Source organism: Osmia lignaria, chromosome 5 (genome assembly GCF_051020975.1).
Source record: "Osmia lignaria lignaria isolate PbOS001 chromosome 5, iyOsmLign1, whole genome shotgun sequence".
Lineage (NCBI taxonomy): Eukaryota > Metazoa > Arthropoda > Insecta > Hymenoptera > Megachilidae > Osmia > Osmia lignaria.
Window position 1 is genome coordinate 5582214 of NC_135036.1, and position 12053 is coordinate 5594266.

The 12053-nt window shown below is 34.5% G+C and overlaps 1 protein-coding gene across 1 annotated transcript in view; it reads right to left on the bottom strand.

Annotated features, from left to right (window-relative positions):
• The window catches only part of LOC117607821 (octopamine receptor beta-2R), a 142749-nt gene that overhangs the window by 79510 nt on the left and 51186 nt on the right, over positions 1–12053 (bottom strand). Inside the window, exon 2 of the mRNA XM_034331950.2 lies at positions 944–994. The gene's annotated coding sequence lies outside the window, so the exon portion shown is untranslated. The remainder of the gene's footprint in view (positions 1–943; positions 995–12053) is intronic.

Sequence of the window (12053 nt, forward strand, 5' to 3'; positions counted from 1 at the left end):
GCACGAATATTTTTATGCAAAATGTCCAGAATTAATTCCACTAGTGTACTAGGAAGAAAGATGCATAATGACGGATGCACTTTCCAAGTGCATTCCAAGAAATGCATTGGAAACGAAGAATCCTGGGATCGTTCAATCGTTTGATCGCGATCGATTAATGAAAATACTCATTACATGTGTCGAAGGCAACGCGTGCATCCGTTGGCAATCGTTCAAAAAATTGCCAAGAAGAACGCATTTTGTTCCAAGCTTGATATATCGCGAACAGATGCATCGACTCTTCTAGCAGGCATTTGACAAAAATAACACGACGAAGGTGATCGGTCGGGTCGGAAAACGATTTCATTAAGGACCACGTTTATATTTACCACGAAGCTGCGACGCGAATAATATACAGGGTGGGCTGAATCTTCTTGAATGTGGAAAATTTGCCAAAATTTTTAGAAAACATTATGCACCGATCTGTGGGTATGCTATTGATTTTAACCCTTGGACAACGAACCCCACTAGATCTCCCTAAAACCACAATTTTTATTTAATTTATTATTCCTTATCATTTTCATTCTCTAAATTTTACACTGTTTAAAAATTATACATTTAACTTTAATATAATTTGTTATTTTTGATCTCGAATGACTCAGACTCTGCTGCTCAAAAGTTAAACGAGGAAATATTGTGGTATCTGAATAAAAATAATAAACTGCGTTATGCAATTTGATGAACGGATCAGCTCCATAAATTGCTTCACGGTATAATTTTGGACGAACTTGTTCTTTATTTAACTCAAGTTCAATTTTCAAAATCTTGTTTATTTATTTACATACTCGTTTATGTGTTCCAAGTGTCGAAGAAATATAGCTGAAGTGTAGCCAACTAAGACTAAATGATAAGTGGTTGAAAATGGAAAATTTGCATTATTTATTCAACTTAATTTTGCACTTACCATTTGTTGATAGTAGACTTTCAATGTATGAAACATTTTACACTTTGGAACCTACAAACAAATGGTAAATATTGTTTAAATGTCCGTTCAAAATAAATTATAAAATTAAAATAAAATGGGAATGTTGAATCGATGACTAAAGGGATTTCTAAACCAGCAGCGCGAATGAATGAATTACCGTACAACCTTCGTGCAACTGGATCGCATATGTAAGTGGTAAACACACAGAGAAGGAAAAAAATAACAGAGCGTATTCACAACGCGTAGAGAAATGCTGACTTTGCGTCTGGCGATTACTTCTGCTTGGCTGAGCACGTTCCGAACCGTGGACTCTACTACTTAATTCAAGAGCGATGTATCGGTATCTACTTAAAGGGGATACTACTTTCCAAGGGTCGATCTTCACCTTTTTCCCAACAAAGTAGGTTCTTACAAACGAAAAAATTCATTTATTCGTTGATAAAAACAGAGTGTATGATTTGTTATACGTGAAAATTAGCCATTTTGTCTTGAGAAATTTAATAAAAACTTTATGTAGTCGTTTTTGTGGAAATTTAAGCTTCAAATTGATGTACCCTAAGTGTTAGAGAATATGATATTAAAAACGTAGAGAATATAATGCGTTTCTGAATTCTCAGACAGCGGACCAGGGAGAGAGTCCCAAAACGGCGCGGCGGACCAGGGAGAGAATCCCAATTTCAATTTAATTCCATGCTTCATATTATTTTTACTTTCTAAATTATTAAAATTTAATCAGATTTTCTATGTACCTTGAACCGTACTGTAATATAATTCAATTATAGCTCTAAGTAATTGTTTGCTATTATCAGGCAACCCCTTGTTTTATATAAGCGTGACACTTTTATCAATCCTTAATCATAAAATCTCAATGTTAGGTCGTAATATGAAGTTTTTGCTCGGGGATGAACAATTATTTACGCGATCTTGGTCTCCTACGGTGATATTAAGTTTCACGGGCGATACGATCGCATTTTCCACCGCGTTCCCGCGTCAAATTACGAAACTTCCCTCGTAAAATTAATGCCGCGAACGCGACCATTGTGTGTACCTGAGAATTAGGATCCTCGGTAGCTGCGAATCACGTTCCTCCGTCGTCTTTAAACTTCCCAGTGGCTCAGTAATTAAGAATATTTGCTGAATCTGCCATTAAAAGCGAACACGAACAAGCGGGAAACGATTGTACATGGAAAATTTCTCCCTTGTCAAACTATCTTTGTCTCTTCAACAATCGCCTCAACGCGTTCGCTATTATCTAAATATCGTGGAAATATAATAAATATAATAAGTGATTTTTTTCAAAATAATTCTTTAATTTAATAGAAAATGAAAGACAAAGGATTAATTCGTGCACAGAAAAATCAAACTATCGATGGTCGATGATGGATAAATTTTCGAATGACTGGTAAACCAAATACTTTTTGTGTTTATCAAAAAGAGAACGAACAAAACGATCAATTTCTATTCAAACCGTTTAAACAATAAACGGGACAAACTAAACGGGACTTCCAATTCATTTCGATTCCCTCATTGCGATCCATTGGGCAAATTGAACGAAAAACCCCGAATGCATTTGTTATTTCGCTAACACTTGCGTGCGTGAAAAAGAAAAAAAAAGACAGGAAAATTTTTAGTTTGTGTTTCGTTCGATTCTATTATTACCATTCCCCGTCCCTTCCGTTTGTTCGTTTACTTTGAAGCTCGATCGAGCTTTTTTTTTTTTCATTTCCTCGGTGCGTCGCGCATCCTCTGCGCTTCGATATAATTCCACGCAGAACAAACGCCACCGATGCAATTCACGAAATGCGTAAAACAAATGGAAAAAATCACGCACGACGGGTAGCGTTGAAAGTTTGTTTCTCTTGTTTCATTTTTATTTTTTTATTTTTCGAAATGATTTTTTTGATGTTTATAGTATGCCCGATGAACACTTACAACATTGACGAAAGTTTATTACCGTTCTCCACTGTAGCTAAATATCTGTCTAACGGAAACTGATAAACTCTTCACTGGGATTACCGCTTTTAGTCCTGTGTGTGTTCCAGCGGAAGATCAATAACGAGGATGGGATGTTTGATTGCACGTTAATTCGTAAATAACGATGTTGATTTGTCTGGTTTTTATTAACGATGAAACATTTCAGGAAATAAAATTTGAAGATTAATTACTCCCATTCTTAATAATTAGAGTTTCAACATCTGTACTAAATAGCAAATTGGAAATTTGAAAATTGATTACACCTGTCCTTAATAATAATTAAACTTCGAAAAATTAATCACTCCTATTTTTAATAATTGGACTTCCAATTGAATTTCCAAAAATTAATTACTCCTATAATTAGACTTTCGATTAGACTTCCAAAAATTAATCACTCCTATTTTTAATAATTGGACTTCCAATTGAATTTCTAAAAGTAAATTACTCCTATAACTGGACTTTCGATTAGACTTCCAAAAATTAATCACTCCTATTCTTAATAATTAGATTTCCAATTAGACTTCCAAAAGTTAATTACTCCGATTCTTAATAATTAGAGTTTGAACATCTGTACTAAATAGCAAATTGGAAAATTGATAATTAATTACACCTATCCTTAATAATGATTAGACTTCGAAAAATTAGTCACTCCTATTTTTAATAATTGGACTTCCAATTGAATTTCCAAAAATTAATTACTCCTATAATTAATAATTAGACTTTCAATTAGACTTCTAAAGATAAATCACACCTATTCTTGATAATTAGATTTCCAATTAGACTTCTAAAAATTAATTACTCCCATTCTTAATAATTAGAATTTCATTATCTACACTAGACAGTAAATAGAAAATTTGAAAATTAGATTCTTAATAATTAGAGTATCAACATCCCCTACCAAAATGGTACTTTACAAAAAAATAAAAATGAAACCAGAGAAATGGTAATTTTCATTGTGACATTCAAAGCGTTAGAAAGTTAATTGATTACCTATTTATGTTCGTATAACACTCGAGAGGATTGCGGAAATTGGAACAGGAAGTCGGAGCTAAAACTTCTGAAAGAGAGTATTATTAACAGTGGCTGAACACCGAGTTCACCAATGACTAATAAAATGGTACCTTTTTCTCTTTAATGAAACATAATGCCACAGATCGTTTCACATCGCGTTCGACGTAAAAGAAATCAGTCGTCTGTGCACAACGGCTCATTGATTTCCTTGTATCCGGTCTTTTCAACATCATGGAAAAATCCACGACCAAACGAGCCAACGACTATCCATCTGCATATACGATTGCTGGTAATCCTTTTTCCAAACTGTCGCGTTTCGCTATTCAAATTTGACCAATGCCTACGGATTCGACAAACATCGATGAAAAAAGGGGGTTACGACGAAGGAGTTAAATAACAGGGAATAGCTAAGGAAGGGGAAGGAAAAAATTCGAAGCACGTCGAGGACTGAGGATTCGATAAATTCATGGGCTTTCGAGCTGAGTAAATGACGAGGCGTGCCTACAGCGCGATGCTGGAACCCGCTTCGAACCGCGTGCGTGCTCGAGCCGACGATAAATTAATTCTTGCCAGCGATGCCTTTCGAAGACACGCCATACGGGTGGATCGATCCGAGCCACGGTTATCTGCTACTAACATTGCGGGGGCTGCTTTCTACGGACGACGCAAGAGTAGCCCGAATGAATTTTTTTTTTTTTCTTACTGCAACCGAATCCTTGAGAATAAAAAGAAGGAGAAAAGTAGAAGAGTAAACGACGGAAAACTGACAGAAGGAGCAATGTTCTCGATTTAATCCGGGAAACGGTTGCGCTAATCCGCTTCTCAGATCCCTCGGTCCACCCCCCAACGATTCCATATAAAGCAGATTAAAAGAGGTGCAAAGGATATTTGCAAAAATTATTAATTAAGCTCCTTTGACTACTGAAATGGCTAACTGAGCGAGGCAGGAAATCCGAAACGGTTGTTTGATTAATAAAGCTACTCATGAATCTTTTTTTTTTCTTTTCAAAGGGAAATATATTAAACTTTCAGTTCTATGAAGTTTTAGATGAATTTAAAAATATTAGTTTCTTTGAAAGCATCGAAAAAATGCGAAACAATGTATCCATAGGAATGATGAATCGATCGTCCATTGTCCCAGCACGGTTTCAGGAGCTGGACGATTTCCCTTCCGTTCTCTATGCCAGGATGCACCGGAAATGATGTATGCCGCGGCTGCGCTTTGCGCAAAGACCACAACACACGGTTCGCGCTGGATTCCCGTGAGAAAGCGCATTCGTTCTCGAATATCATGCTCCAATTCCCACGAAAAGCACTCTTTTCACTTTGCTTCCCCCTTGGCGAACGAAAATTTTGTCTTTCAACGAACGGAAATGCTTGCGGTACGTTTAAAGGAGGAAAACATTTGGCGAAGGTTAAAAAAAGAAAGCGTGCAAGGATAAGGATGCATTTGTAACGCACGATTTAAACGAGTAATGGCTGCTAAGCTTAATGACGAATCTCATTAACGCTTCCTGCGATTTTAGATTTTTCCATTTTCTTTTCCCTTCGAGTTATCTTTGAAAAGTAGGCTGACACGATCTCCCGCAAACAAGAGAATTTTTCCAACTGTTTCGATTCGGCTTCCAACCGGTGACATTCTTTTCCTTTTTCCCCTTCTTTTTATTCAACCGTCTGCGGTGTATTTCGGTTAATCGGAATCGTATATCAATACCGGCCGAAGTGGCGGCCCTCTGTTTCAGAGGCATTCATTTTGCATCGTGAAAGGATATCGAACAGAGAAGAGGTCGTTGGATAAAGGCTGGACGGTCCTCGAGCCATTCAGGCCTCGAAATAAAGATTGAAAAGTAATACTGGGAGCTAGTTATGCTTTGACGTTTTCCAATCTCTGCACCCTCTTTCCTGTCACGATGGAGGATGTTTATCGGGACAAACGGAAGGGGATGATCTTTGTTTCGTTTAAGATGAATAATACCCGTTCGAGTATCGATGACAATTTCCCTGATATATTACTTACATATTTTAACGTTGTGCTAATTTCACTAAGTTTATTAAATCTTGATAATAATTTACCTGAAATTAAATTTGTCATTTTTAAACGAAAAAGTTTCATATCTTGAAAAAATAATTTTTAGAGAAGCAGTGTGAAATTTAAAAAATGGAAATTATATGAATATGGCTTTCTCCATGGTCCGTCGTTTGGGGGCTCTCTCCGTGGTCCGTCGTCCAATTCATTCTATATCTACGTTGCGAATTTTTCTTAACTATTTAATATATTCTTATACGTTTATTAAACTCTGGTGCCATTTTTCTGACATTCATTAAAATTACTTTGAAATTTAAATGAATGAATTATTCAAATCAGTAGAAACTAATTTAACGTGAATATGAATTTTCTTTTCTTCATTTATCATTGTTAATTATGAGTTGCTGAAGGTGATATAGGTGAAATTTGATTTTTTAAGATGTGATCTCAGTTTACGAAACGCATCTCTGAGTTAACGGAAGATGATGCCGAAGGTAATCAAAGTTTCATGCAAATTACCGGTTCGAGGATATCGATATATTGACGAGTACCGGAGGTGCCTGAGGAACCAGAATGTTAGGGGATTTGGCGGTAACACGATAAGTAACGATTATAGATAATTAGCTAGCTTTCAGATACCGTTCGTTATTCGAACGGAAACGGAGAAGATGAGATCCCTTTTAGCTAACATTATCATTTCACAAATCGATACTTAATTTAACAAAATTTAATATTGATTCATCATTACGATATTGATTAAAATATATATATGTATAATGACTAATTATAATTTAGGAATTCAGATAATTACTTTACTTTTCATCAAAGGATGTATTGATGAAAAATGGGTACAATTATTAAAATCAATTTAGTAATTATTAATTATTGAAACGACTAACGATTTTGGATAATTAGTTGCCTTTCAGATAAGGTTCGTTATTGGAACGAAAACTGAAATTATAGGATTCCTTTTGTTTAATATTACTGTTTCAGGAATCCATACCTAATTTCAAGAAATTATTACTTTATATAACATTGAGAAATTCAGAAATTGATTGAAATATGTAGAACGACTGATTGTAATTTAACAGTTTAAATAATTGTTTTATTTTCTATCAAAATATGTATTGTATTGTATTATTATCCTTATATTATAATGTAACATCAAAATAAAGAATTTTTAAAGGATCAAACATTTCAACTCTTTGAACTTGATTGGTTTCAACGTTATTAATGTACAACGGTAAAATTTAATATTTCTTATAAAAACAACATTGTGAATTTTATCAAAAATTTATAATGTCATTTTCAGTATGACAATACAAGTTTTATAACAAATTTGTATTGTCATCTCCAAGATTCGAGTTTAAAGGGTTAAGATGCTTAATAAAATTGACTTTATGTTGAACTAAAGAAACTTGACAATATTAAATAGATTATATTTTATTTCAATCCAAAGACATGACACTTAATTTGAATAACTAAATCTACTCTTGAAGGACCCTTTGTATTGTTCCCATAAGAGAGATATCAGTGGATTCTACGAATAGCCAGTTCCAAATAAACGTTTCGTCAACTTGACCCACCTGTGCTTTGAAGCTTGTAATTGATAAACGAGCAGGCGGTGCGAATATTCGCGACGTCCTCGATTTCTACGCGAATTGCTATGATCACGAAGAGGGTACATCGACCCTTGCACTCGACAAATGTTATACGTCCTGACCCATGACTATGGACTCCGCGTGGAAGCGTTAAATTGCCCTTCCTTTTGAATCGAACACACTATAAGTTCCGAAAACGTGGCTGGAATTCTTGAAAACTCTGTGATACTTTATTCACCTTGGTATTCACCGATGCCTCAAATTTTGTATAATCAAATAATTAATCAAAGAAAAGAGAAAAATCGAATTTTTCATCAAATAAGCCTCCCATTTGCCAAATCGAATAAATAAAACAAAAAGAAACGAAGAAAAAGTAAAGAAACTGATGAAATATAAAAAGTTAAGGGGGCGTACATGATAAATGGTCGAAAAAACCGACTTTTTTTAAATATTTCGATAGATACACATCCCACGAACTTGGCTATATAGTTTCAGAACGAAATTCGAAAAATGCGATAAAATACAGTGAATTGATCTATTATTTCTAAGTATTAATAATCTGATAATCAAATTTCAAATAGATTTTTCTCGATATGACATTTTTCGATCGCATTGATGGCAAATAAAAAATCGAACAATATGATAGAACCTTTTTCTATTATTGTACGTAGCCGTTTTTGATTGATTAAAATGATTTAATTTTTATTAACTTTCTTCATTCGAAAAACTAACAAAATTTCAAAGTATTTTTTCATTTGTTTGCTATTGTATTATTTTTGCAAAATTTTTTCATTTTCCTAAGTGTTGTAATAATCAATCATATGTAGTTTCTAAATTATTTTGATTTATTTGTGTCAGATGAAGTATAAATATTTAAAAATAGTGTACACCACCTACAACATTACCAATACTATTAAACAAATTTTTTATATCTTCTCCAATATTGATAATTTATGTACCATAAATCAGAACATTTTTATATTATATTTATTGCTTTGAAAATTTCTGAAAAATATCTTTATTTTCTGACCATTTATCATGTACGACTCCCTTCAAATCAAGTGCTATGGCACTAAAATTTTAGCAGATTCAAAAAGCGAAATTGATCACTTTGATCTGAGAATGGATCAAATGTCACAGATGCACCCCTTTGAAAAAGAAAATTTGTTGACAAAAATTTGATACCTTTGTGTTTTTGTCGAAATATGAAGCTTCCTTGGATATTCACAACAATAACATAGAATCATAGTTTTCGGATGTTCATAAATAAAACGAACGGTGCAATTAAAAGTTAGCAAACGGGCCAGGTAGATTCAGGCATCGATAAATCGAAAACTTTCCGGCTCAACTTTTGTCCATGTAACGACGAAGGGTCACGTGATAGACGGTCGAAAAGTTTTCGTTGTTGAAACAAAAGTCTCGACACGACCCTAATTTCGCCTCGTTACCTGCCTATCCACGTACCTGCCCTACAGCGATGCTAATTAATCGAATTCGATCGAACCGTTCGTGCTAGCCACCTAACCGACTCGCCTTTTCGTTACTTTGTTTCTTCGATGATGAATCCACCTAAACTGTCATTATCTCTTTCACAATAATAAAGAGGAATTTTTATTTATTTTATTTATTTTTATTGCCTAATAGGGATAAGTAAAATGGACATTTGTTATGGGACGTATTGAAGATCTAATTATTAAGAATAGGAATAGTTAATGTAAAAATTTCAAATTTCAAGCTTTCTATTAGCTATTTTATATTATTTTTACAATAGCAATATTGTTGAAAATAATGTTTTTCTATTGTTTTCTTTTAATTTACGGTCACAGGTGACCCCCATGGCATTCAACGTGTTAAGATTGATTTTAATAACGATAGAAGATATTAGAATTAGATTACTAGATTAGATTAGAATTAGATTAAAATAGAAAGATATTTAATAAAAATAGGTGATATTAGGATAAATTTTAATAAGGATAATTGAGATAGATAGGCATAGTTCCCTGAATCCTAATTTTAATCAAATTCTCATGCATCTAATATTGTTTAATTTTAGATAAAAATGTCCAGTGTTAGCCTGCCATGTTGCAATTATCATTCGATCCTAAGAAGGTTAAAAATTCATTGCGATTGTTGTTGCTCTTTTGTAATTTCTGCAAACGTTAAGAAGAAATTGCTTGGCTGAACGTTTACCCAGGTCAATGTGAATTCTCAATGCAGCGGAAACACGAAACAGGCCGCAATTCATTTGACCAGGTCGGAAAGTGGATTATCAGGATCCAATTTCACGTTACACACTGCAATCTAATGCATGTATGAGAATGAACGCTTATTAAAGCCAATGTCGGTACGGGGCTAACGTGATATGCCCGATCGAATAGACATTTTAGACCCATCTGCTTCGTGATTATCCTCCTATTTGTCTCTTCTAATCATCATTTTTTTTTCATTGCGTTTCAATTTAAAAACAAGACGAATAATTTCTTTTTTCATCAAATTTTCAGGCAAAATTAATCATCCATTTTAAAACTCAGAAAAATGTCACTGGCTCGTGGGAAATCTTCGTAATTGAAACTTTCCAGGAATATCTTACAGCCACATTATTTTCCAACAAATTTACTCCAGCTGATCCCAGACAATAATATTAAATTGCACTCGCTTGCGAATGACGCCAGGATTTATCAGCTCGTATCTTGATTATTATACCCGCATGTGTGATAAACAGTTTCTCGATTGGGGAGAATATTTCATACAAAACCCTGCTCAGGGATTTGTACTACCTACTAAGTTCTATTTAAATGTCGTTACGAAGTTTCTATCGTGGTATTTCCTTCTAGGGGTTAAACCACCTCGAGGCTTTCAAAAACTCGAATTTTTTATTTTTCGCTTAAAACAGTTTTAGAATATCAAAAATAATGTACAGTTAATGCTGAAATAGCAGAGTAGTATTTCTTCAAAATATATATAATAAAATGTCTAAACTTCTCCAAAAAAAAAATTTCTGAAAATCACGCAATTTTTGAAACTTCAAAGTGGTCTAACCCTTTAACACATTATCCACTGGCCATAAATAAAATAAAATAGCACTACCATCTTACAATTAACAATAACTGAAGATTAAAAGATGTAACTTTTCTTTTCCATTTTCTCTTAATTGAAATACATTTAATTTTTATTATTTCAGCTTAGTTATATGTGAATTTGTAATAATAAAAAAGTCGTTAATTAATTTTTGTTCAACAGTCTATCGATAGATTTCTGGTACATAAAGTGTTAAGGGTTGATCCATTCAAAGTTCCACATAAAATATCTCAAAATTCAGAAAAAAATCTCTTTTTCATTTGCAAACTCATGAATAACTTTTTCGATACAAACACCGCGCATCATACTAAAAAATCTTTTCAATTCCTAATAACGATCCCTTCGAAGTGTCTACCGAATCGAGTGTACTTTAAAAGGAAATTGCTTTCGTTGGTTGGCCCGTAAGTCATATAATAGATCGCAGGGAGTGAAGTTGGAGCGAGCAGAAATACCAGAAGACGTTTCCAATACCGTGGAAAACGTGAGCTAAGAGGAGGATGCAACCCTTTCCTGGGGGACCAAGTTACGCGTCGTATCGAATGGCCTCGGTCCAGGCTCCTCTGGCTGTAATTCTTTTCCAATAGGCCAATCCATTCTTCGATAGCAGCAGGAATAGCGGCATTCGTACGGGTCACATGCGACAGGCTTTTATCAGACGGTAGTGAAAAGAAGGAATCGCTCGACGTCCACTCCAATTATTCCAGACGGCCTTCCAATTTAACCCGTTTTTTATTTAATCGGCTTTTTGCCCGTCCGTATGCCCGTCTTTCTTCGATGATGCACCTTTTCCTCGGCATCTATTCCGCTTCGAATTTGCTCGTCCTTTGTTCATCCTCCATTGCGCTTGGGACTAGCAACGAGCTGATCGGTGATCTGATCATCAGGATCGATCTGATATGATTGCATTTAGGTGGAGGATGGATCCAATTTTTAATTTTATCATTTTTAGAGAAATACCATCAAAAAAAAAAAAAATGAAACAAATTGCAAAAGACTAAAAAATATTGTCACTAATGTAAAGCAAATTTAAATAAATTTTCATATGAAAAATATCCATTCGACCGTGTTCTTATTATACAAGATGAATCTTGCAGGTGAGTTTGATAGTAACGTACAGAATATAGAAGTAGTCGGAGATAATGGGAAAGTAGGTAGAAAATTTCGTTGGTCGTAAGTTAGCGGAGAAATTGCTTTCCTGTTATCCGTTCACGCAGAATCGCTTCCGTTTTCACCGCTCAAATAAGTTCCATCGTGAGAAGAGGAGAAGGGAGGATGTTCGAGTAGTACGTGTCCCCTATCTACAATATCAGAAGCAATCTGGTCTTTGCATCACCAGGTACCAAAGGCAATTCCGCACGGATCTCTCGAGGAAATCGAGGTATGTAAGGTCGACTAGAGT